Raw genomic sequence first — 23,382 nt, 5'->3', positions numbered from 1 at the left:
CTCATTAATAGGTATTCTATTAATATACGCAGTAACTCTGACCTAAACCCATAAAAGTTAGCTGGAAAAATGTCTGGTTTGTGCTATGCACTGTGTACAGGTTTGTACATGCACATATGTGTGAGGTGGTGCATGTACATGTGGGTGAGTGCACATGAAGAATGGGAGGCCGACCTTCCGTGTCATCCTCCATCACTCTACACTTCAGTTTTTGAGACAGGGTCTCTTCCCTAACCTTGCAGCTCAATAATTTGGCTGGACTAGCCGGCCAGCATGCTCCCAAAGATCCTAAAGTCCTTGCCTCCCTCAGGGGCATTTTTCACTGTGCTCTAGAATTTTAAAATGAGTGCTGAGGATCAAATATCAATACTCATGATTGTATGACAAGCTCGACAATGACTGAGCCAGCTCCCAAGTCTGGAAGATGGTACCAGCGGACACACAATTCTGTGAGGATACAGAGCAGTAGACATGTGTGGCCCTCAGAGTACCTTTCCCATTTTATAGGAACAAACTTGACATGATTCGGTGACTCAGTCATCCCTGCTCTTGGTCTATAAACCTTAAGTAGACTGAACTCCATCCCCATTAAGGATAAACCATGCTCTGGAGCCATCAGCAGAACAATACTTCTTTGGCCACAAGACGGAAACATGACTTACACCATTCTAATCAGAATGAGTCTCTGGATGTCACAGAGATAGAACAAAATACACCTGATGGTTTTCCTGGTGGAATCTCTGCAGCCATATTGTTACCCCTGGTCAGATTAGGCAATGTATGCAATTCTTTTGATTTGGGGACTTGGGGACTAGGCACTGTAATTTCTTACCAGAGTTTAAATGTATTTAATGTATCCAGGGATCTAGCTCTTTCGGCTTAAGTCTCAGAAATATCTCTCTTGGAATTTTGTTTGGTTTTGTTCATTAATTTGTACCAATTCAAGGCTTATTTTATTTTGCAAAAGAAAAGGTCAGCAAGGAATACAATTTCCTTTATAATGCACCTAAAATCTTCCTATAATTTATCCATGGCTCAAAGTGGATGTGGAAGTGTCCAAAGATCCTTGACAAAGACTGGACAGGAGAGCTGTCATAGTCTTGCATTTATGTGGTGCCTCTGTCGGTTTATTTACTCAGACCTATGAGTTACACTGTATGGTGTGACACAAACCTTTAATCCCAACAATCAGGAGGCAGAGGTAGATCTTTGTGAGTCTAAGACCAGCCTGGTCTACAAAGCAAGTCCTGAACAGCCAAGGCTCTGTTACACAGACAAGCCTTGTCTTGAAAAGCCAAATAATAATAATAATAATAATAATAATAATAATAATAATAATAATAATAAGTCACAAGTTATATGATGCAATTTTGACAAAATAGTTCATATATATATGTATATATACATATATACATATATATATCAGGATTCTCAAAATTCTGATCATTTCTCACCAACCCCATTGTCACCACCAAATTCAAACCACAGTCGAGGTCACCTGCTCTCAGAATCACCCTCAAGGCCTCTACACTCACTTTTCTCTGCTTTTGATCCCACATATTCTAGTCATAGAACCAGCAAATTCTTAAAAAAGAAATGAAATGGCAGTGCATCCCAGTATCTTGCCCTGTCCTCCCCTTGCAAACTTTTGGCCAGTCAGAAGGTCTTTAGAACTCCCAAGCTGACTCCCAGAATCCCCTTCGTGCCAAGGGTGGAGCCCCACTGGTGTCAGAAGACTTGACATGCTGAGAGTGCAGAATGGACGCCAGTGGGACTCAGCTCTGTCAGAGACGTGTTGGGGCTCTGATTCGTTCTGGTTCCCATTCAAGCATCAGTTCTTCAACAAATTTTTCCTAAGTTGCACGTCAAAGTTATCATCCTTCAGTTGGGATGATGGCTCAGAGGATTAGAGCACGTATTGCTCTTACACAGGGCCCAAGTTCAGTTCCCAGCACCCCGGTTGGGCGGCTCACAACCACCTGTAACTCCAGCAAGTAGGACCCCCTCTTCTAGCCTACAGACATCAGCACTCAATGTGAATGACCCTACACACATCACACACAAACACATGCAGCACACATACACCTCATACAAACATACACATATACACATATCACCTACACAAACACATACACACACACACACACACACAAAATTTAAAATATAAAAATTAGTATCCCTTTAAAAAATTCACTGTTCTTGACCCCCCCTTACCCCACCTCCTCTTCTTCTGTGGTACTCACTACTATCTATATTAAATTTTCAAGTATTCACTGTAATGTAACCTCTGTGGACATGAGGATTTGTCTTTGTTTTATTTGCTGGAGTAGCATCAAGGGAAGAGACTGGAAACACAAGTAGTTCTATAGCATTTTGTTGAATGAATAAAGGAGAAATTGAATCTAGCTATATGATGATTAATTGTAAGTAAATGCTCAGGCTTTACGATTGTGGGACCGGGGCTCTACATCACTTACAAAGTGCCTACCTAGAACAAGCAAGACTTGAGGATGACCCTCAGCACAAGAATGCAAATATACTTTATATTTAAAAGTTTCTATACTAGGGTATTTCATTTAAAATTGCCAGAAGATGAGAAAGTATATCCTGGTATGAGTCATACTCACATATATACACAGGAACACACACTATGTGATTAAATGAATGTTTACACTTTTACCTAAAAACAACAAATTAGAATAACAGTATTATGCCCTAGCCACATAGACAAAATTAACTAATCCCTTTTGCCAGAAGGCCTAACAAGTTATAAACTTGCAGAGAGGGTAAAGTACAGGGTATACACAGGGTAAGAAGATGGAAGACACAGTTCTCCAGCCGCAAGCAGTTCTCCACAATACAAAAATGGAAACCCAGTGAGCATGTACCCAACTCATGGAAGAATCCAGACATTTAAAGAAAATGATCTAAACCCCAATATGACACAGGACAAGAAGCCATGCCAAAGCAAATGAAGGGATATCCTTTTCTGCTAGGAAGTGCTACCAAATGGCATTTTCCAAATCTCTCTGCAGTCTGTCCCTTGTGGGCTTCTACAGCATGTTCTCTGAGAGGAAGGAAGCCATGAGCATCATGATTGTGTATAGGAGATATTATACCTAAAAAAAGGTAATGTTTATAACTTTAACAAGACGCTTTATGTCACTGCTCTGATTTAGAGATCTCTAAGTTATAACATAATCTCAGTTGTCACTTATATTAATCTTGTGGTTCCAACAATTAGAAAGCATCAGCCAAATACTTAGATTTGTTCATTTTATGCATATAAGTGTCTTGCCTGAATGTATGTACATACACTATGTAGGATCTTAGTGCCTGCCAAGGCAAGAAGAGATGTTGGATCTCCTGGATCTGGAGTTCAGATGGTTGTGAGTCACCATGTGGGTGCTGAGAACTGAACACAGGTCCTCTGCAAGACAGCAAATGCTGACGGCTGAGCCATCTCTCAAATCTCCAACCATAGCCTTTAATTCTCTAACAGTATGCTGAGTGAATCTGGCATCTGGCTTAATGAATAAAGCATTGCTCAGGGTTAAACCAAGAGCCAACTCATGTCACCCAAGAGCCACCCAGTCAACCAATAAGCATCAGCAACAGCTTACAATCATTTTACCATTGTTTTTCAGCTATATTTTTAAAAATCCTTTAATGCAGACAAAAAAAATAGTCTCAATCTTCTAGATGAAATTTAGGAAAAAATAAAAAGACTTTGCCTTGTTCTCCCAGCTATGTTGTCGTAGAGCCCAGGCTAGGGCTTCTGTTTGCTAGTGGCCTGTTTACCTGTCTTCCTACCAACTATAGTTGCTGAAGGCACCAAGTGGATGACGGCAACTTTCATACACAATTTATCAGAAAATACACTTTAAAAGAAGAGGAAAAGTAATAAGGCAATTAAAAGAGGAAATAGGAAGACATGACAGAGGAAGAAGACATCCCCCCAACACGTGTGCTCACCACCTTCCCTATCCTCATAAATTAATGATAAATTTCATTTAAAATTGCCTTCTTCCAGTCTCAGTGCTACATCCAGCTGAGCCTAACTACTGTTTTACCTTTAATAAAAGCACTAATTATTATGGAAAATTATTTTGAGGTTTTTTTTTTCATAAGTACTGGTTTTCACAACATTCCTAATTAAGAAATGTTAGAAAGCCCAACTTTCATCCCATTGCCAGGAGTTTCAAATGTAATAAAGAGACACCTTCTCTTCTTTGTTTTACTGGAATAAAAAACACTAGTGTCTAGATTAAGTCCAAAGACAACCTATAGCCATGTTTCTGGAATATAATGAACAAAGGTACAGAATGATGGTAGAACACATTTTACACTTGGTCACGCTCTAGGTGTGGGAAACTGACATACTCATTGCTTGCAGTGGGAGCTTACTTCTGCAAGCTCTTTTAGGCCAAACCAGGATTCAACAATCTATTCACTGTGTCCTGTATGTCCACATTGTGCCAAGTCCTAGGCCTAAAATAATGAAGAATACTGTTTCTTCAGAAAGGAGGTCCTTGTGAAAAAGACACACGCATGGTTGTATGAGAGCCACAGAGGAAATGAACTGGGGCACTGAGGAAGCAGAATGTATTGTCTGTTGCTCTGATAAAATACCCCAACAAATTCAATGCAACAGAGAAAGAGTTCCTTTTTTTGGTCACAGTTCCAAGGTATGACTCCCCATGATGAGGAAGTCAACGACATTCACAATCATGAAACAGAGTGGTAAATGTCCTTTCTCAGCTTACCTCGACCTTTATACAGTCTGGGATCTCAGGCTAGGGATTGGTGCCACCCAGAATGGACAAGTATGCCCACTTTAATTAACCTAATCAGAATTGTCCCTACAGGCACACCTAGAGTCTAGTCTCCTAGGTGATTCCTGATCTTATCATTTTGATAAATTAGGTTAACCACCACTACTCCCTGGAGAGGGTGAGGCCGGGACTTGCTGTTAATGTTAATGAGGATTGCTTCCTAAACCACACCTGATTCAGTTTATAATACCTTCCTTACTAAGTGGCTAATGAACAGTCCAGAAGCTCAACAGGCCATAGTGGGGCTGGTACCAAGGATGTAAGAAAGCTTAACATTAAAAAAAAAAAAAGGCATAAAAAGTTACTGATTTAAAAATAAAATCATCATAGAACAGCCAGAAAATCTCATCAGTGCAAAATGGCCTCTTTATATCTCATCAAGGTATAGTGACTCTATTTGACAAGAGGTATATTGCCAATAAATCTACAAGTCTGTTTCCAATTAATGCAAACTTACAATATTCCAAGCTGTTATTAGATTCCAATTAATAACTTGTGATGCTTCATTAATGCAAATATGCTTTCAGTGGTGCTAAGCCTTCATTAGTGAAATGGGTCCTATGGCATGACTATTTCATATGATAATGGGACAATGATTAAAAGGCACAATTAATCATTTTCGTCTACTAAATAATCTCTGTGACAGTTTACTTATGTCTATATGAAACATTTGTTTCATGTAAAAAGCCAATTTATATTTTAAATTTTTCAATGACAGAGAGAAGCAGAGATACCAGACTCATACCTCTATTAGTTGCAAAGAATATGAGGATCAAGCCAGATCCTTAGATATAAGGAAGGCTATGGAGTTGGTAGATTAGTCTGTGTAACACGCTGCAAGAGCAGAAATGGTACAGCTGCAAAGGCCAGTTGTATAGTAGATTTCAATTCCCCATTTCTGCACACCCTGTGGGTTGAAGCCAGCCACAGATACTCAGCCAAACACAGAAAATGCAAGAGAACTCACCCCAAAATTGTCTGTGTGTTTTAAAGACAGTATTTGCCTACTTAGCCATGGCTGGTTTGGAATTTGCTTTGTAGCCCAGGCTAGCCTCACACTCACAGCAGCCTTCCTGTGCCCGGCTTCCAGGAGCTGGGATCACAACTGTGTTCTACACATTTACTAAGGGCATCACTCTGACTCTGTTTAGTTTGTTACTTATGATCTTTGGTGAATCCTAGAAATGACAGGTAACAAATTAATTTGAATTAGGTCACCTTATACTCCAACTTCCACTCCAACCATTACCCATGTAAAGTCTATGCCCCTTAATGGCCTTTTTAAAAGTTCCTAGTGTTACTTGTTGGCAAAAGACAGAGGGTCTAAAAGCCATATACTCCTCCAACTTATGTAAACAATACTTTTGAAACTATTGAAATTCCATCTTAATTGTTGCTTAGTAACAATCAAATGATGTCAACAGTTTTCTAGCTTTAAAAAAGGGCACTGTAGAAAGGATCTATCATTTTGGTGTCTAAAACTTAAGAAACTGTCTTAAGGTTATTTAAAGACTCAGCTATTATAGTAGCATTATATTATAAATACCAACCCAAAAATATAAACAACAACATTTAGAAATTATATTTCAATAGTTCAAAAAACTTTCTCTTCTGTTTTTCTAGTGTACAGTTTGTAACTATGTCCCCTTGGAAACAGAAGTAATAGTGAGTCTTAATTAACATGTGTTAATAAGCTAGCACAACTGCTCTTCCTTAAATACTGATAGTCCTCAACTTAGACTGTATGGCTTGAGAGTTTTAGAATTAATGATGACGTGAAAGCTACGCGTGTTTAGTAGAAATCACCCTCTGAATTCTAGATTTTGAACTTTTCCCAGGCTGACAATATGTGGCCCAACATTCCTTCTCAATGCATAGATACAGCGCTGAACCAGAGCTGCCATCCAGTCACAGTTATAAAAGGAAGCAATGGCTCTTCTCGAGTTCTGCTCTGCTAAGCTCTCACATTCAGTAGAGCAGATAGAGTTAACCCATTTCCAACTTACGCGTTAGCTTTTATTCTGACCTTGTGAGGGATTTACTGTCTTATGTACAGGCACATCTATACAGTAATAATAAAGACCTAAGACGCATTACATATGACACTGATGATTAAAATGGTATCTATGTTTAAACAGCTGTCCTTTAACTGGGAATCAATATTGATTATGAAATGTCTGCTATGCTTAGTGGTTTCCGTGTATATAAGCCAGCAGTGCTCAAATGGAACGAGTTGGTAGAACCGTGGACTAAGGATCAGAAAACAACCTGGGAGCCTGATAGAAAGATAGATGGCAGTTACAATGGCAGGGAACGGGCTCAGGAGGAGCCACAGGTCCATACAGGCCGGCATTCATCCACTGCCGCATGGAAAAGTCCAGTTCCTCTGCTAGAAGATGCTTGAGCTTTGGGAAGCTCTTATTCCCTGGCCCTTGGAAGACGTTTATTAGATGGCCTCTAATATTCCTTCAAGTTTAAACACAGTATAATATTCTTAAGAAAGAATAATAGCTCTTAACAATCAGCAGCCGGTGTGTTTCTGTGTGGGGCAGGCAGAGGCAGGCAGCAAGAGCTCAGACAGAAAAGCTTTGAACAAAAGTGAAAGGGGAGAGGGCAGAGAATTTAAATGTCGATGATTTCCAAAAAGCATGTAGTTTGCATTCTAGATAACCTTTAAGCCATGTTTGCACTTCACTTTGGGAAATGTGTTTGAGTTGCAGCCAGGCTCTTCTCAGCTATAGAAACCAGAAGGTCACAGTTTCATAATGCAGCAAGTTCGGGGAGGCACAGTGACTCAAAGCATCATGGGTGGCCCCAGAGCTTTTGAGCTCTTTGCTCCATAGACAAAATGAAAGCTCTGCCCTTAGGCTATTTGCCCAAATGGTGATTATATGGGTTCTGGTAGCTATTTCTATGCCCTGCTCAATTTCTGTAAAAGACTGGTTTTTCTCTTACAGAAGTACAAGTAAGCCTCCTTTTACCTCTGTGTGGCCAAATTGGTTTAGATGACCTCATCTCTGAATCAATACCTGGCAAAGGGATAAAATTGCTCTCCCAGGGAAAGAAAGAAGGGAAGAAGGGAGAAAAGAAGAAAGAAGAGTGAGAGCATAGGAAAGAGGGAGAGAGGGAGGGAAAGGAGGAGGAGGGGAGTGGAGAGGGGAGAGAATCATGACCAGCAAAGGAAAACAGGCATCTGAAAGCTACTGCTCTGCTCAGGGGCAGAGGTTCAGAAGCCACTCCCTCTCCAGCACATCACTCTCCTGCTCCCAAACACTGACAGCTCAGGAAAGGCCATTATGAGCACTATAAGTGAAGTTGAGAAAAGGCTGTGCAGTTCTGTCCAAACACAGACAAAAAAAGGCTGATGTCCAACCATAAGATGCCAAGCATCTGTGTCCTTTGAGGAGTGACAGTGAGCGTTGCTTCAACACTAGCAATAGCTTCAGCCTAGCTCTAGGCTGTCCTCCCTAGGGACGTCTATTGTGACATCTAGTCATAGTTACCTTGCTCATGGCTGCTTCCATAGAAACACCCCACTGCGAGACCAGAATGAATCCCACTTTCTCTGAAGCACTGGACACTCCTCAAACCATCTTGAGCACCCTCTTTCTGAGATACTCTACCATCCTGCACGGAGGTGACTCTCTCTTTGAAATAAAAAGCAAGTCTATGTGGTCAAGTATATTGCCAGTAGTGTCTAGCTAGGGAACACTAATACTCCTTTTAGACAAGCATGCTTGAGAATCCTGTTTTCATTAATGTCCTAAGGGGCTTTCTACTGAAACCATCCCCTACTCTTGTTTTGGGGGGCTCTCTAATTCGGGGTTCACTCGGTGGTAGAGGTTGTGCTAGAATTCATTATGTAGACCAGGAGGTCCTCAGACTTGTCATCTTCATGCCTCGGCCTCCTGAGTGGCAGGATTAAAAGAATGCCTCATCTTTGAAACTTTGCACCCATATATGTTTATGTGCTGTATGTCTATTGTGTTTTATGCATAAAAGTGTGATTCTCCTAATTCACCTCTAGTCCTAGATTAACTACAAGAGTACAACTGGGACTGGGGCTGCCTAGAACACATATTAGTTACTTTTCTCACCACTGGACAAAACACGGATAGGAAGAAAGAGAGGAAAGATTTTGCTCATGGTTTCAGAGTGTTTAGCTCAAAGCATGGTTGTGTGCTTCTGCACCCCAGGCAAGGCAGAACATTTTGATAGTAGATGCAAGTGGAGAAGGTTCTTAGTTTCATGGTAAGCATAAAACAGGGTCAAAAGAGGCCAGGAATGCAACATCCCACAGACCACGTCCCTAGTGACCACATCCTACAGTGAATCTTCATTTCCTTCTTTTCACCATCTCCCCAGAAAGCATCAGGATACGGATTCATTAAGGAAGGAATTCATTCACTCATTAGGTGAGGCCTTCAGGACCATTTCTATGGAAATGGTCCATATATCAATCCAACCATGCTGGCAATCAAAATTAACCATCAGCTCCAATTTGCTGCTGGTGGCCATAGGCTGAAACTAACTGTCTTCCTCCAAGGCCACATTTGCCATATGTTTTTAACACTGTCCTCTCAGAAGAAACCTGATTTTCATTGCTTGTCTTTACAGCTGTCTTTTGGTTCCCTCTGCCAGAGAAGTCAGGATCCTCAAAGGAAAAAAAATATGTTTTCTGAGGTCAAGTGATCCACTCAGCCAGATTTTGCCCAAGCCGGAGCCAGGAGCTGATTTTACACAACCGCAGGAAGAAAATGGCTTTTGTGATGAGCATCTGCTGTTTTGTTAAAAAATGTGGTTAAAGACATTAACAAAAGTGACATTACCAGCTGTTGTAATGTCAAGCAGTTTAGCTAAACTGTTTCTTATCAAATGACAACACATGATACGCAAATCAATTCTAAACCAATAACACATTGCTACTTATAAGCTGGAGCTGAATGCAAGTGAGAATGAGCAAGCATGAGTATGTGCAACTGAAATTGAGGTTGGAATGGGGAGGGAGGGAGGGAGGAAGGGAGGGAGAGGGAGAGAGAGAGAGAGAGAGAGAGAGAGAGAGAGAGAGAGAGAGAGAGAGAGAGAGAGAGGGAGGGAGACTAAAATGCAAATTTGGATTTCTTCTAGTCAGAACAGTAGATAATAGAATACTGATTATTTTTCACAAAAATATTCCTGCCTCTGTCTCAAACACAAAGCAAATACAATTATTCACTCAATCCTCTGACAGTGTGTGAGAGAAACAACAAATTAATTTTGTAATATGCTTGCAATCACAAAAAAAGAATGAATGGGTTCCTGGCCAGTTAAAGTCTAATTTGGCTTCCGTCCTTGAGCCTTCATACCTCCTGCCTGAGGAGAGTGACAATCAGAAGAGAAGACCTGCTTTGCGTAGCTAATGCTCAGCTGCTCTATTTTTATCTGCCCATCATTTTTAATTATCAGGCCATTCAAAGGTGGCAGACCAGTAGCATTGCCAACTGCGTTGTCCTTCTGGCTGAGATGTCTGCAGCAGTTGATGCCATGGACCCCCACCCCGTGTTCATCATGGAGCCTGTAAAAGCAACATGGCACCACATCAGCCGACCTACCCCGGCCACTGTTAATCTGGGACAAATGCTTAATTTTCATAACTGCGAAGAGAGGAGGGCCTGACTCGTGACACTGCCTAGTGAGCTGTAGGTCTATTAATAATGGAAAGCTTACTTTACAGGGTCTGGACTGAGGTCTGCTTCCAGGAGAGTTGGCTAGACCGAGTCCCCGGGAGAACAGCTATATCCAATATCCAAGGCTATCTTCTCTCTGGCGGAAAACAAAGGTACATGCTTTGGGGGAGATGGTTTGCCAGGGGCAGAGGGACTCTGCATTGGAGCAAGCAGCAAGGTAAGCAAATCAGGAGGGAGCTACACCAGGATAAGCAAGCCATAACCAGCAGGAGAGGCAGATATAAACAAGCAGCTGTGTGCCCCATTTCTATGAGCTGAAGGGAAGAGAAGGCCCAAAGTCACAATTAGCATATGGAGACGCACAAAATGAAGGCACCTGGGAAAGCTCAAAAGCACTGAGGGCTTGATGATGCCTGGGGACTTAGAGCGCCTCACTGCAGAACTGCACCTGGATGAGTCTGCGTCTTAAACTGGCACAGATATATGATTAGCCTGTCCTGAGAAATACAGTAAAGGAGACAGACACTGATAAACAGGAAGAAAAACATAAGCCTGATCTTGTAAGACCGCAGCATGGGACAGATCACCAAAGTGAGGGAAGGATAAAAAGCCCTATGGGAGGTGGAGGGTCCACGGCATCATGAAATGGGACAGAAAGGCCAAGATTACATTGCAGGCCATGGGAGACCCAGCACTGTGGGAAACAAACGCCTCCCTGCCGGCCCTGAATTTCAAGTTTCCATTAGATAGGCTTTTTTTTTTTAAGAGTATCTGTTTTCTAATTTCCAGCAGAGTCCCTATCACTTTTACTCCTGAAAGTAATCTACACACTTTCACGATCAACTCCATCATCTCTGTATGGCCAAAGAAAGAAAATTTGGACCAAACAGTAGAAGTGGCTATCAGCTAGGAATCTCCATTTCCCTGGTTTTCATAGGAGTTTAGCATGTTACTGATTACGACCTGCACATCAGCCTCTGCTTCCCTGGTTTGTAAATTACACTGACCGAGGTCACTGCAGTGGGAACTCAGATGCCTACTATGTGCTACCCGACCGCGAGGCTTCATCTCATCCTAACACCGTGTATGAAAGGTGCTTCATCTTAACCTTCTTTATAACAGAAAACATCCAAAAAGAAAGAACAGTAAGAGGGAAGCTAGGAATGGTCTCCATGACCAAGGCAGGAATTCAGCGACTCAACTCTGTTCCTGCCCATGGACTTCCCTGGGAATTCAGAGTGTACATGTCCCAACTAAAGACTTGGCAGTCTTTCTAAATAATAAATAAGGGCACTGGCACATGACACACCGGCTCTGTCATGTGTTTGTGAAAAACCTGTCATGTGTTTGTGAAAAACCTAAGTGTGGAGAGAAAGGAGAAAGAGAGAGAGAGAGAAGGAGCGGGGGAGAGATCCTGCCCCACAATAGAGTAGGGTGGGTTTCCCATGTAGTTCTCTTGTTCTTGAATTCCTTTATCCTGGACCAGATGGAAGATAAGGGTGTGGAGGACAGGCTCTCCAATGCCCATCACACATATATGATTCTGTTTATCCTCCTTAATGGCTCTGCAAGGTTAATGCTGTCATCCTCACCTGTTCATCAGGCTGTGAGTCTAGTTGCATCTGGCTCTGATTGTGGTTTTTTGGTTTGGTTTGGTTTGATTTGGTTGTTGTTGGTGGTCCAGGATGTCTTGGCCACCTTCCTGATTGTTGAAATCAAATATCTGATATGAAGCAAGTTATGGGAAGGATCACTTAAATCATCTTGAAGTCTGAAGGGTTATATTCCATTGTGGGTGGGTGGGAAGCAAGATGGGGAGCACACTGGGTCTGCTCAGTAATCAAGCAAGATGAGTGCTGGCATCCAGGTCATAGTCTCCTTTTATTCAGTCCCAGATCCCAGCCCATGTAAATGTTGCTGTCCACATTTACAGTGGATCAACTAACCCAACCTAGAAACTCACTCATGAACATGTCCCAAGGTTTGTCTCCTAGATGACACAGGCCTTATTGAGTTCACAACATTAACTAGCATACGGTACATGCTATAATGCCATCTTCTAAAGCAGGTAGATATGGACTCTACATTGCAGGAGATAAATTCACCTTAAGTGTCACCTAACGAGAATCTTTTATAACCCTGCAAGGCCAGGGGTCATCTACAGCCTCTGCCCTTTCCACCGTCATCATTTTGGTTTGTTCTCTTCTGATTAAACCCCACAGAAACCAATTCAGTTCTTCCACATCTATGCAACTTTCATTACATACTTATTCACTGTCTAGAAACTTCTTCAATGATTTTCTCTAATGACCAGCGACTACCTTCTGGTGATCATTGAGAAGTTCTTCCTCGGTCTCTCACTCGATGGCCCTAGATGGCCAGCTTCCCACACGTACATAGCACAAGTTTTCAACTCTTGCACTCCAGTTTGTCAGTTGGGTCCTTTCCCTCAGTTCAGTGGCAGTTCACGAGAGGCCAGTACAAGCCCTGTCCCTTTTGTGACAATGCAAGTTGTTTTGAGACATTGCCAACAATCCCTAGAGGTCAGAGTAGCTACTGGTTGAGAGATACTGATAACAAACCTTTTAGAATCACTAGACTGTGGTGACTTGACTGTCCTTTGATGCAACTGGGCTTGGATCCTTGTTCTATTTCTTATGACTCAAGTGCATTTGGACACATCATGTGACCTGCCAAGTCCTTTGCTCTGATACAGGTACAATAACACTCATCCTGTAGGAGTAATGGCTATAGAACATAGATCATATGAAACATGCCCTTCTGCCTTCAATGCAGTCATGACAAATGGACCTGATCCTAAACCAGGAGAATTATATAAATGGCTGGGGATGTTGTTTATTTTTATATTTGAGGTGCTGTCACAAAGGGGTTCTTATATCCTGGGACGGCTATGGCCAGCTCTGATCCTTATGGGGATGGTTCTATCAGTGATAGAATAAACCAAGACAGGCATTATGTCATGATGAGTCCTTAAAAAGCCGGGACAGTGGTGACGTCTGGTTGTCTTTAAGTGCCCAATGTTGAGGTTGGAGTCTTACTCAAAGCAGGACATCAAGGAAAGGATGTGCACTAATATCTACCTCCAAAGCACTGGTGAGGCTATCATAAACACACAATTGCTGAAGCCATTTCAAGCATGATAAATAATAATTCCAGAATTAAACTCAAGAGATTAATCATCCAACGCGATGGGCACTATACAGAAAAGCATAAAGTAAGATTGAGGAAAGAGTTCATCAACAAGCTTTCTCACAGCACAGAAGATAACATCCCATCAAAATGTCAGTGCAGCCCTCATTAAAAAGAGCCTGTTCTTGGACTTGTACTGCTACATAGCCAAGGCAGTGATGGGACATGGCACCTCCCGCCAATCTGAGATCACACACCATGACCTGGAATCTTTGCCCAGCTGTACCACCCTGTATTTCCCTGATGGAAATTAGGAAATAATGTAACCTCAGCTGACAGGTTTATTAAGACACACAAGACATTACAAAGGCCCTTTTGACATTATAATCTCTAACACAGTCAGGGGTAGAAGCCGGCTTGCCATCATTATTGAAAGTAATTGGTCCAAAAAAAAAAAAAAAAAGGCACATGAGAGAGAGAAGAGCAACCCTACAAAGCTGTCACATTAATTATTTGTCTACAGGTGTGTTCTTCATTCACTGCCTGTCTCAGAGCTTGCTGGGGCTTTGTTCTGTCATCCCAGCTATGGTACCCCCATTGCAGCCCCTTGGCACACTGTAGTGTCAAGAAAGCAGCAGGTAAACAGAATTCTATTGCAGCCACACTTTCTCCTTGCCCAGTAATATGCACGTACTGACTATGGATTCTTCACTTATGCTCTGTCTTGTTGGCATACCAAACTCTGATTTTTCTAGAGGAGATAATTCAGATAAGAAAATACCCAAGTGTGAGGTGGTATAAAGGGTCACACACAAGTGCAAGTGTTATTGAGATTATATTGTGGTTCTTAGGAATTTAAGATCCATGCCAGATAGATAGCATATATGAGTCAAGTCAGCTAGATGACAGCAGAAAGGAAATTGCCAAGGATAATAAAAGCAGGAACATTTAGCTGTGTTCACTGTCACCAGAGAAATTCTAACAGGTCATGGAGCGAGGATGGTCTACAATGGAGCCAAGTCCTACCTGCTACAGGTAAATGTTTGGTATTGGGTTAATAACTGAATAGCTAACCAGTATTCAACCCAGTCTAGTCTCACGTTACCAGCACTAGGGTATATTTTTAGGCTTAACTCTCTGGAGCATCTGACCAACTGCCATTTAGAAAGTAAGAAACGAAGGATTGGGAAGTACATGTGGGAGACACCAGTAATGCCAGCCCTGGACACTGAAAAACCCCACTTCAAAAAACAAGGACTCAGAGGATAAGCAGATATTACAGCAATCTGAATGGAGGATGCCAGGGCATTGGAGTGGGTAACGATGCTCTGTTATTTGTGAATGAACCATGCGTTGTTTATAAGTTTTATGGGAATTCCCCCTTTCTCCTATTGCATATCCTAAATTGAAAAATGAAAAGTTAATACCCTTTCTAGAACTGGAAATCTGCTGTTAGCTTTTCCTGAGTGGATCACACTCCTGTAGTAAAAAAGGAATTTGTTTTTCATTTTGATGAACAATGGTCCCACGGATTAGGAGGGATTCTGTACTACTGTTCTGAGGGAAACCAACCACTTGAAAGGATCCCTGGCTTGAAGAATGCTGAGACTGACAGGGCTCGTTCCTCCAGAGAGGTGTCTTCTGCGCCTCTCTATGGCTGCTAGGCTGATGTCATTAATCTAACACATGGAGCAGATTTTCCCCTTCATTTTCAAGTACACTGTCTATTAACAGTTGCCGCGAACATACTGATTATGCAAAATTCTTGTTAATGGATCCCTGCCAATCCAACCATCAGGCAAACGATTTGTGCTTGCCAGCTCCAAGGTGAAGGATCACTCTCGCATCCACCTCCCTAGGACTCAGAATTCCTACAAATGACCATGAAGAACCAGGTGTCCACTCGCTTCCTGCCAGAGTCTAGTCCAGCTCAGGATGAGGGCACCGAGGTGAAGAGAAATAAAAGCCACTAATCCATATTGGCTGTGATTACTGACTTGATTCTCAAAAGAAAGGGCCTTGGTTTTGAAAGGTGAGATCCACCCTGTTGTCCCACATTCCATCACTGTCAGTGTTTTAATGTTGCTTGACAGTCTATGGCATGTGATAGAGCGAAGCTACAAGGTCGAAGGTTACTCCTGTAATGACTGATACTCTTCTCACCAAAATAGCCAGGCACCTGCAGATTCTTCCTTTTCCCCCCTCTGTTTTTGTGAATCCCGCTGAAGGCTTTTAGGTGAAAACCTTAGCAGACATCAGACCTCAAACACGAATTTGACATAAAGGAGCTGTGTGATGCTGCCGTTTGCCCTGTTTCAAACCCCATCAGGCACATCTAAAATACTGTTGATGGCAGACTGTTTGAACATAAGGTGAAAGGGTGTGGCTGACTTTCTCCAATACTTTCTTCTCAACCATATAAAAGAGACATCGCACATTATTTCAGCTGATAGAAAGCCTGGCCAAAATCATGTGTGTCAGAATTATGGGAAAATTCACAGGTAAGTCTGTCCACTTCTGCTTCTTAGTCCACTCTTCCTACAGCACAAACCTAAACAGAAACAATCAAGAAGAAATTCCCTGAAAGCAAAAGTGAATATGTGAAGAATCTTAATAGCCTGAGGAATATTGGAATGTCTGTGGAAACCATGTGATCATTCAAGGCTGAATAAGGTAGAAATAACTGTGCCATACGATAGGAAGATGCAGCAAACATGTTAGTGATTTATAAACTTTACATACAGTGTTCTTTATTTCATTAAGTGAGAAACCAACATACACTAGCAACACCTTAAAAAAACTATATTTTTCATAAATGTTATTTTAAATTTCCTATAAGCCAAAGTAAGGGAATCATTGCAACTTCACAGAAAATTTAAAAAAATTTAAGTCCTTTCAAAACAACACTTCATGGCCATGTTCTCCCATGAGAAGTTAGAGAAATTAATCTCTGTATATTTCATAAAAGCAATATTTCAAATCACTAAACACTCAGTGTTGATGGGCTTCTTAGACACCACTAAGATATAAAAGGCCTCAGGGAAATGGAAACCAGAAGCTCTGCATGCATGAAGATCTGAGTTCAAATCTCCAGCAAGGCTACTGATACCTAAAACCCCTTCACTGAATAGCTAAGACAAATGAATTCCAAGAGGTTACTCAACAGCCTGTCTAGCTAAAAATGAAATGAACTCCTGGTCCAGTGACTCTGACCTTAGGCAACCAAATAGACAGTGGTCAAAGAAAACACCCAATGTTCTGCTATGGACTTTGTATGCATACACGTGAACATGTGTACAACACACACACACACACACACACACACACACACACACACACACACACACACACACTTTAAAAAGGCAGAGAACAATGCCCATAAGGAGTATTATGGGATAAAACATGGAAACAGGAATACACTATAGTTCAAATTAGTAAATTTGATTCAAGTAGCAAAAATAAAGATGAAGTCTTACCAGAACATGGAAAGCAATTGTTTAGATGACCAGCATCCATTCCTTCATCTGTCTGTCCTTTGGGAGAGTTCTTTGCCACCAACGCTCAGTTCTTTCCTGGGAGAATCACTCTAAACCTTTCCGTTGAAGCTATCTAAAGATGAGTCTCGTTCATAACAATGGATCAGGAAGAGGGTACTCAGTAAGTCGGCTCAGCGGGTGGACTCATGCGCATTCTTTTTTTCTTCTAGGAGACCTTTGCAGAGACTAAAGGAATTGCCTTAGAAAGTAGGAGGTGAGCAGAGATTTCTGACACCTCAATTATGAGTGAGGCTTGGGGTCCTCACTGAGTCCAAACCTTGTGGAGTCACTGAAGCTACCCTAAGGAGCACTTTCATTACTCGGAAGACAATCCATCCACTGGAGGCACCACTCTAAGCACAGGTTCTTTCAGTCTCTCCCCAAACGGACTCTGTCTTGCTCATAGGCACATGCCTTTCCCTCAGCACAGGCTGACGCAAACAAACCAAGTAACTGCTTAATGAGTGGATTAGAGAAAACACTCGTCTCTTGACTCAATAATTATGTTTTACATTCATAGCTTTTAAAATAAAAGCCAATCAAAACAGACTTGTCCTTTCCATATAGTTACAGCGAGATCAAACAGTGGACAAAATGAGCATCCTTCCATCTACCTGACCCCACATCATGACTTCACACGGTACTTTCATTTGGCAGATGTTAATGCGTCGTTAATCATCCATTTGTTTTTCCCAAGCATGAATACTTAGTGCCAAAATAGTAAGCAACTCTCCTAAGGCCACAGCTATCCCAAGTCCCTGAAGTCCAGAGGAGGTTAATTAGACAAGAACAAAGAGACAACGTCTCAGAAAGCAGCGAGGCAGACTTCCAAAGAGAACCCCCAACTCGCTAACCTCAGGGGACCCCGAGAGGGCTGAGGAAGTTAAACACTTCTCAAACACTCTTCATTTTCCACTACAACAAGAAAACTAAAATATCTATATAGTTTACTATTGTGATTTTCTACCCTAATTTAAAATACAAATCACTGTTTTTGAAAGATGAATTATTAAAAAATCTTTCAGCTGATGATAAACAAATATTTTTACCACACATTCACTGCTGTTTCCTAGGTTACAGATGACTCTGACCATCAGTATAAAATACAGCAAAGAGCATTCTGTATATAGAAGCCTTTGGGTACTAATGTGGCCATATGACATCGGTTGGGGGGTGTGGCTGTGACTATTGTACAGTTGAATAGCTTCTGTTGAAACAAACAGAAACTCTGCTCAGACTGCAGGGTGGGTAAGGAGCTTGCTGCACAAGCATGAGGACCCAAGTTTGAATTCTGAGACTCCACACAAAAGCCAGACATGAAGCAGGAACATCTGCAATCCTAGTGTAAATATGGAGAGTTGCGGAGTGGAGACCCGAGAAACGCAGAAGCTTGTAGACAGGCTTGGGGAAGCCAGACAGCCACATGCAGTACAAAACCAATAAGAGAGAGACTGTCATAAGCCAGGTAGAATGAGCATGCCCTTTCACCTCCTCATATGCACTGTGTATGCCACACACACAATACACAATTAAAATATAGACATAATTAAAATATAAAATTCTACAGTGAAGTTGCTACTTTAACCTCCTGTTGAGATATAGATTTTAGTTGATTTTCAAGCCTCAACTCTCATTTTTAGATCCTATTTTTATTGGATTATTTTTTCTGTTTTTTTTAAGTTAACACAAAAAGTAATGGCTTTATTGCAAGGTTTTCATATAAATATTACTATACTTTGTTCTCACTCATGCCTCTACTGTATTCCCTGCTCCTTGTCCCAACTCCTTGCTTTTATCCAAAAGAATCCATGCTTCTGTTTTCATATCTGATAGTCCATTACATTCTCTTCTTGTTCCTCTCTCCCTTTATATGTCTGCCCCCTCTCTCCTTTCATAGACACATGTGCACGGGCACACACACACACACACACACACACACACACACACACACACACACACGCTTTGGTTTAGATTTCTCATATAATAGAAAAGATGATATTGGCCCATCTAGATCTGGGTTCCTTTGCGTAGTATAATTATCTTCTGTTCAATCCATTTCCACGGCAGAAGGAAATTCTGTTGCGTGTCTGTACATTTCACCTGTTGATGAGCTTCTAGCCTGGCTCTAGATTGTGACTGTTGTGAATATATGCCAGTAAACATGAATGGGCAAGAATCTCAGTGCTGTGTTTCTTACAGATACTTGAGGTATATGTTCCACAGTTGTAGAGTTGGATCACACCATAGTTGTATTTGGTTTCATGAGGAACGTCCACACTGATTTCCACAATGGCTATACCAATTTACATCCTGACTGGCAGTGTTAGTATCACCTCCTTGCCAGCATTTGTTGTCATTTGTTTTCTTGGCTCAGCCTCCATGACTTCTGCATGTAGTTTTCTCTGCATTTCCCTGGTGGCAGGAAGTCAAGATACTTTCCAACTGTTTTGTGGTCTACTCATTAGTCCATTTATTGACTTGGTGATTACGGGGACTTTTGTTTGTTTGCTTGCTTTTTAGTTTTTTTAAAGATCCAATAAATTAATACTCGGTAGGATATAAAGAGCAGACATTTTCTCACGTTGTATAGCATCTCTTCATTCTGCTATATCCTTTGCTGTACAAAAGCATTTTAATTTCATACAAACTTATTGTTAATCCTTAGGTTTACTTCCTGAATTATGCCTCTTTCAAAAGGAATTCTTCAAAAAGAAACTCATGCCTATAATACTACACTAAAGTGCTTTTTTTCTATGTTTTTCCTGAGCAGACTAGTTTTCATGTTTTACATTGAAGTCTTTGGTCTATTTTGAATTGATTTTAGTCAATTGGAGAGATATGTGGATCTAGTTTCATTATTTACAGGTATATAAAGTGCCACTTGTTGAAAAGGTTCTTTCTTCCAATCTATGCTGTTGACAGCTCTGTAGAAGGTTAAGTGGCTGTAACTATATGGGTTTATTTCTGGATCCTCCATTCCCAGTGGTTTCTATGTCTGATTTTGTGCCACATTTTTGCTACTATGGCTCTGTAGTACAGTTTGAGACCAGACATCATGATTTCTCTAGCATCACTCCTCCTTCTTTCTGCTTAAGATCATCTTGAATATTCAGGGTATTTTGTACATCCATATAGTTTTAGGGCTTTTTTTTCTCTAGATCTTGATGAAAATCATTGAAATTTTGAGGGAGATTATGAGGAATCTGTAGACAGGCTTTGATAATAAGTAATTTTCACAATATCAATTCTACCAATCCATGATCCCATTTTAATTTAGTTCTTTCTTCATTTTAAAAGCCTTCTGTGTACCAGCAAGTGACACAAGGCCAGAATATAACCATGACTGACATCCCCAAGTGTCCCAGGATAAAGAAAATCCTAGGCTAATGAAGCAGGGAAAGGAAGGTATTCCAACTGAGGCAATCTCCCTTATTAATGCAACAAAATGTCCTGGGAGTTTTAGGCCCCTGGAAACAGGGAACAAAGATGAACATCAGACTTCAAGAGAAATTGGCTGAAGGATGATGTATATTTTTTTTTATCAAGGAAGTACATTTTCTTGGGCTATGAAAAAATGGGACATGGGTGACAACAGAAGAGAGCCTCAAAGCAAAGGGAGAGCATGTGAGGGAAAACAGTCTAGTGCTGAGAGAAGCCAAAAAGGCCACGGGGCTGGGCCCTGACACAGGAATAATTGTGAGATGCAAAACCATGGGTGGCTACCTTGGCAAACAGCCTTGACTGGTGTAGCATAGAACTGACATTGTACTCATGATAAAAAAAGATTCAACTTCATTAAAAAAATGCTTCACTCATTATATTTTTGTATCTAAATAGAATGTTAATTAAATTAGTAGAGAGAGACAGACCACATAGCTTGCTTACATCACCCAGCCAATGAAGCATATTTCTTTTACCTCTATTTTTCATAAATGTGGCATTATTTTCTTTGCTCGTCTTGTGATCATGACATTTATAATTTAAAACAGCAATTATAATAATTTATGACAACAGCAGCAAGTATTTGTTAAGACTTAATATAAGCCAGACACCGAACCAACTAATTGCTATGCATCCCCACACTGAAAGAAGCTACAACCTTTTTCAGTTTGGGTTATTTTATTTTCCTGACATAAAACTGAGGCTTACAGACATGGCTACAAGCTCAGGCCGAGGAGTAGTGACACTGCAGAACTACTACAAGGCTACCCCTTCAAAGTGTATGACATCTTTTTTTATTAAGGTACAATTGTTGTAACTAATTAACCATTTAAACAATTCAGAAGCAGCTACACATTCGGAATATAATACTAATCCTCTGACTGCAAAACCCTCTCCTCACCCCAAAGTCAAGTAAGCATTTCTTTTCAAAAGAAAGATTAATAAATACTTATAATATATACAAATATTTAAATGATAAATAATTGTTAAAAAATAAAATTACTATTTCCTTTTCACTTCTTTCATTCTTTATATAATGTAATTGCTTAGTCATGGATTGACAAGTATTCATATAGTTTTACATTTTGATTATTACAAACAGTGTTGGTATAAATCATTTGTGTGTGTGTGTGTGTGTGTGTGTGTGTGTGTGTGTGTGTGTGTGTGTGTATGCACCTATGTTTAATGATCTTGGATATATACCAAGGAAAGAAGGTAACTCTGTTTAACTTTTGGTTTGGATTTATTTTGTTTTTCAGGACAAAGTTTCACTGTGTATCCTTGGCTGTCCTGGACTCACTTTATAGACCAGATATCGTGATTTCTCTAGCACCACTCCTCCTTCTGTCTGCTTAAGATCATCTAGAAGATTCAGGGTATTTTGTACATCCATATAGATTTAGGGCCTTTTTCTAGATCTTGATGAAAATCATTGAAATTTTGAGGGAGATTTTGAGGAATCTGTAGACAGGCTTTGATAATAAGCCATTTTCACAATATCAATTCTACCAATCCGTGATCCCATTTTAATTTAGTTCTTTCTTCCCTTTAAAAGCCTTCTGTGTAGCAGCCAGTGATGCAGTGCCAGAACTGACACCCCCAAGTGTTCCAGGTTAAAGTCGGGCCTCCAATTTGCAGAGATCCACCTGTTTCTGCCTCCCCAAGTCCTGGGATTAGAAGTATGTACATTGCCCCTGGCTTCTGTTTAACTTTTTGAGGATACCAAACTGGTTTCCGCAGGGGCCACACCACACCTTCCACAAGCATTACAAGAAGGGTTCCAAGTCCTCCAGTCTCCACCAGCACAAGTCACTGTCTGCTGCTTTGATTTGAGCATCCTATCATATGAGGCTGCATCTTGTAGCTTTGATTTGCATTTCCCCAGTGATTTATGATGTTGTACATATGTTTGCTGTCAATTTAAGTTTTCTTTAGGGAAATGTCTATCCAAGTCCATTGCCCTTTGCATTTGTTTATTGTTGGGTTGTACATATGTGGCTACAGTAACCCTATCAAAGTATGTTGTTTTCAGATGTTTCCTCTCATCATATAACAAGTCTTCTCAATCTCTTGATGTTGCCCTTTTAGTCAAGACTTCTTAGTTTCAGTGAATTCTAATTTACTATTTGTTTTTTATTTGTTTGTTTGTTTTCACATTTGATGTTGAATCCAAGATTCCTCCCCCAAACACAAGATAATAGAGATCTACTCCTATGATTCTCTAAACTATGCTATGGCTTTAACAAATCATATTTTGTTTGTTGTACAGGACATAGGATACTAGCATGTCTAAGTAGCTGCTATCAAGTAGAAGTAAAAGTTAAGTGAGAGCAGCACTTCCTGGAAAAGACCTCCATCTGCATTGAACTATGAAGCACAATTCCCAGGAACCACATAGTGACTCACAACCATCTATAATGTGATCTGATGGCCTCTTCTGGCCTGAAGGTGTACATGCAGACAGCGTGGTGTATAATAAATAAATACATAAATAAATAAACATTTTTAAAAAGAATATTCTAGTGTCTTTCACAAATTATGAGGAGGTGAAGGTTCACATGGTAGAAAAAAGAACTATGTCTGGTGACAGATATGTCTGTTCAGTAGCATGTGCAAAGTTTTGTAAATATGTTGTTTACCATAACATATTAAATATAACATATCCTATGGTATGACATTACTACTAATCAAAATTAGCACTTTCACATAAATATCCAGAATCCTTGATCCATTTGGAAGTCCAGGAGGCTATAG

General features: G+C 40.7%; 1 long non-coding RNA gene across 1 annotated transcript; it reads left to right on the top strand.

Annotated features, from left to right (window-relative positions):
* Nucleotides 1–8,427: 8,427 nt before the first annotated feature.
* Nucleotides 8,428–23,299, top strand: LOC311604918. Its single transcript, XR_014781745.1, has 3 exons — nt 8,428–8,472; nt 10,549–10,718; nt 22,898–23,299. It is a non-coding gene; the product is annotated as an uncharacterized lncRNA (long non-coding RNA).
* The last annotated feature ends 83 nt before the right edge of the window (nt 23,300–23,382 follow it).

This window comes from Acomys minous, assembly GCF_964271855.1.
Source record: "Acomys minous genome assembly, chromosome: 9".
Lineage (NCBI taxonomy): Eukaryota > Metazoa > Chordata > Mammalia > Rodentia > Muridae > Acomys > Acomys minous.
The sequence above is the reverse complement of the archived record's forward strand: the minus strand, read 5'-3'. Positions and strand labels throughout refer to the sequence as shown.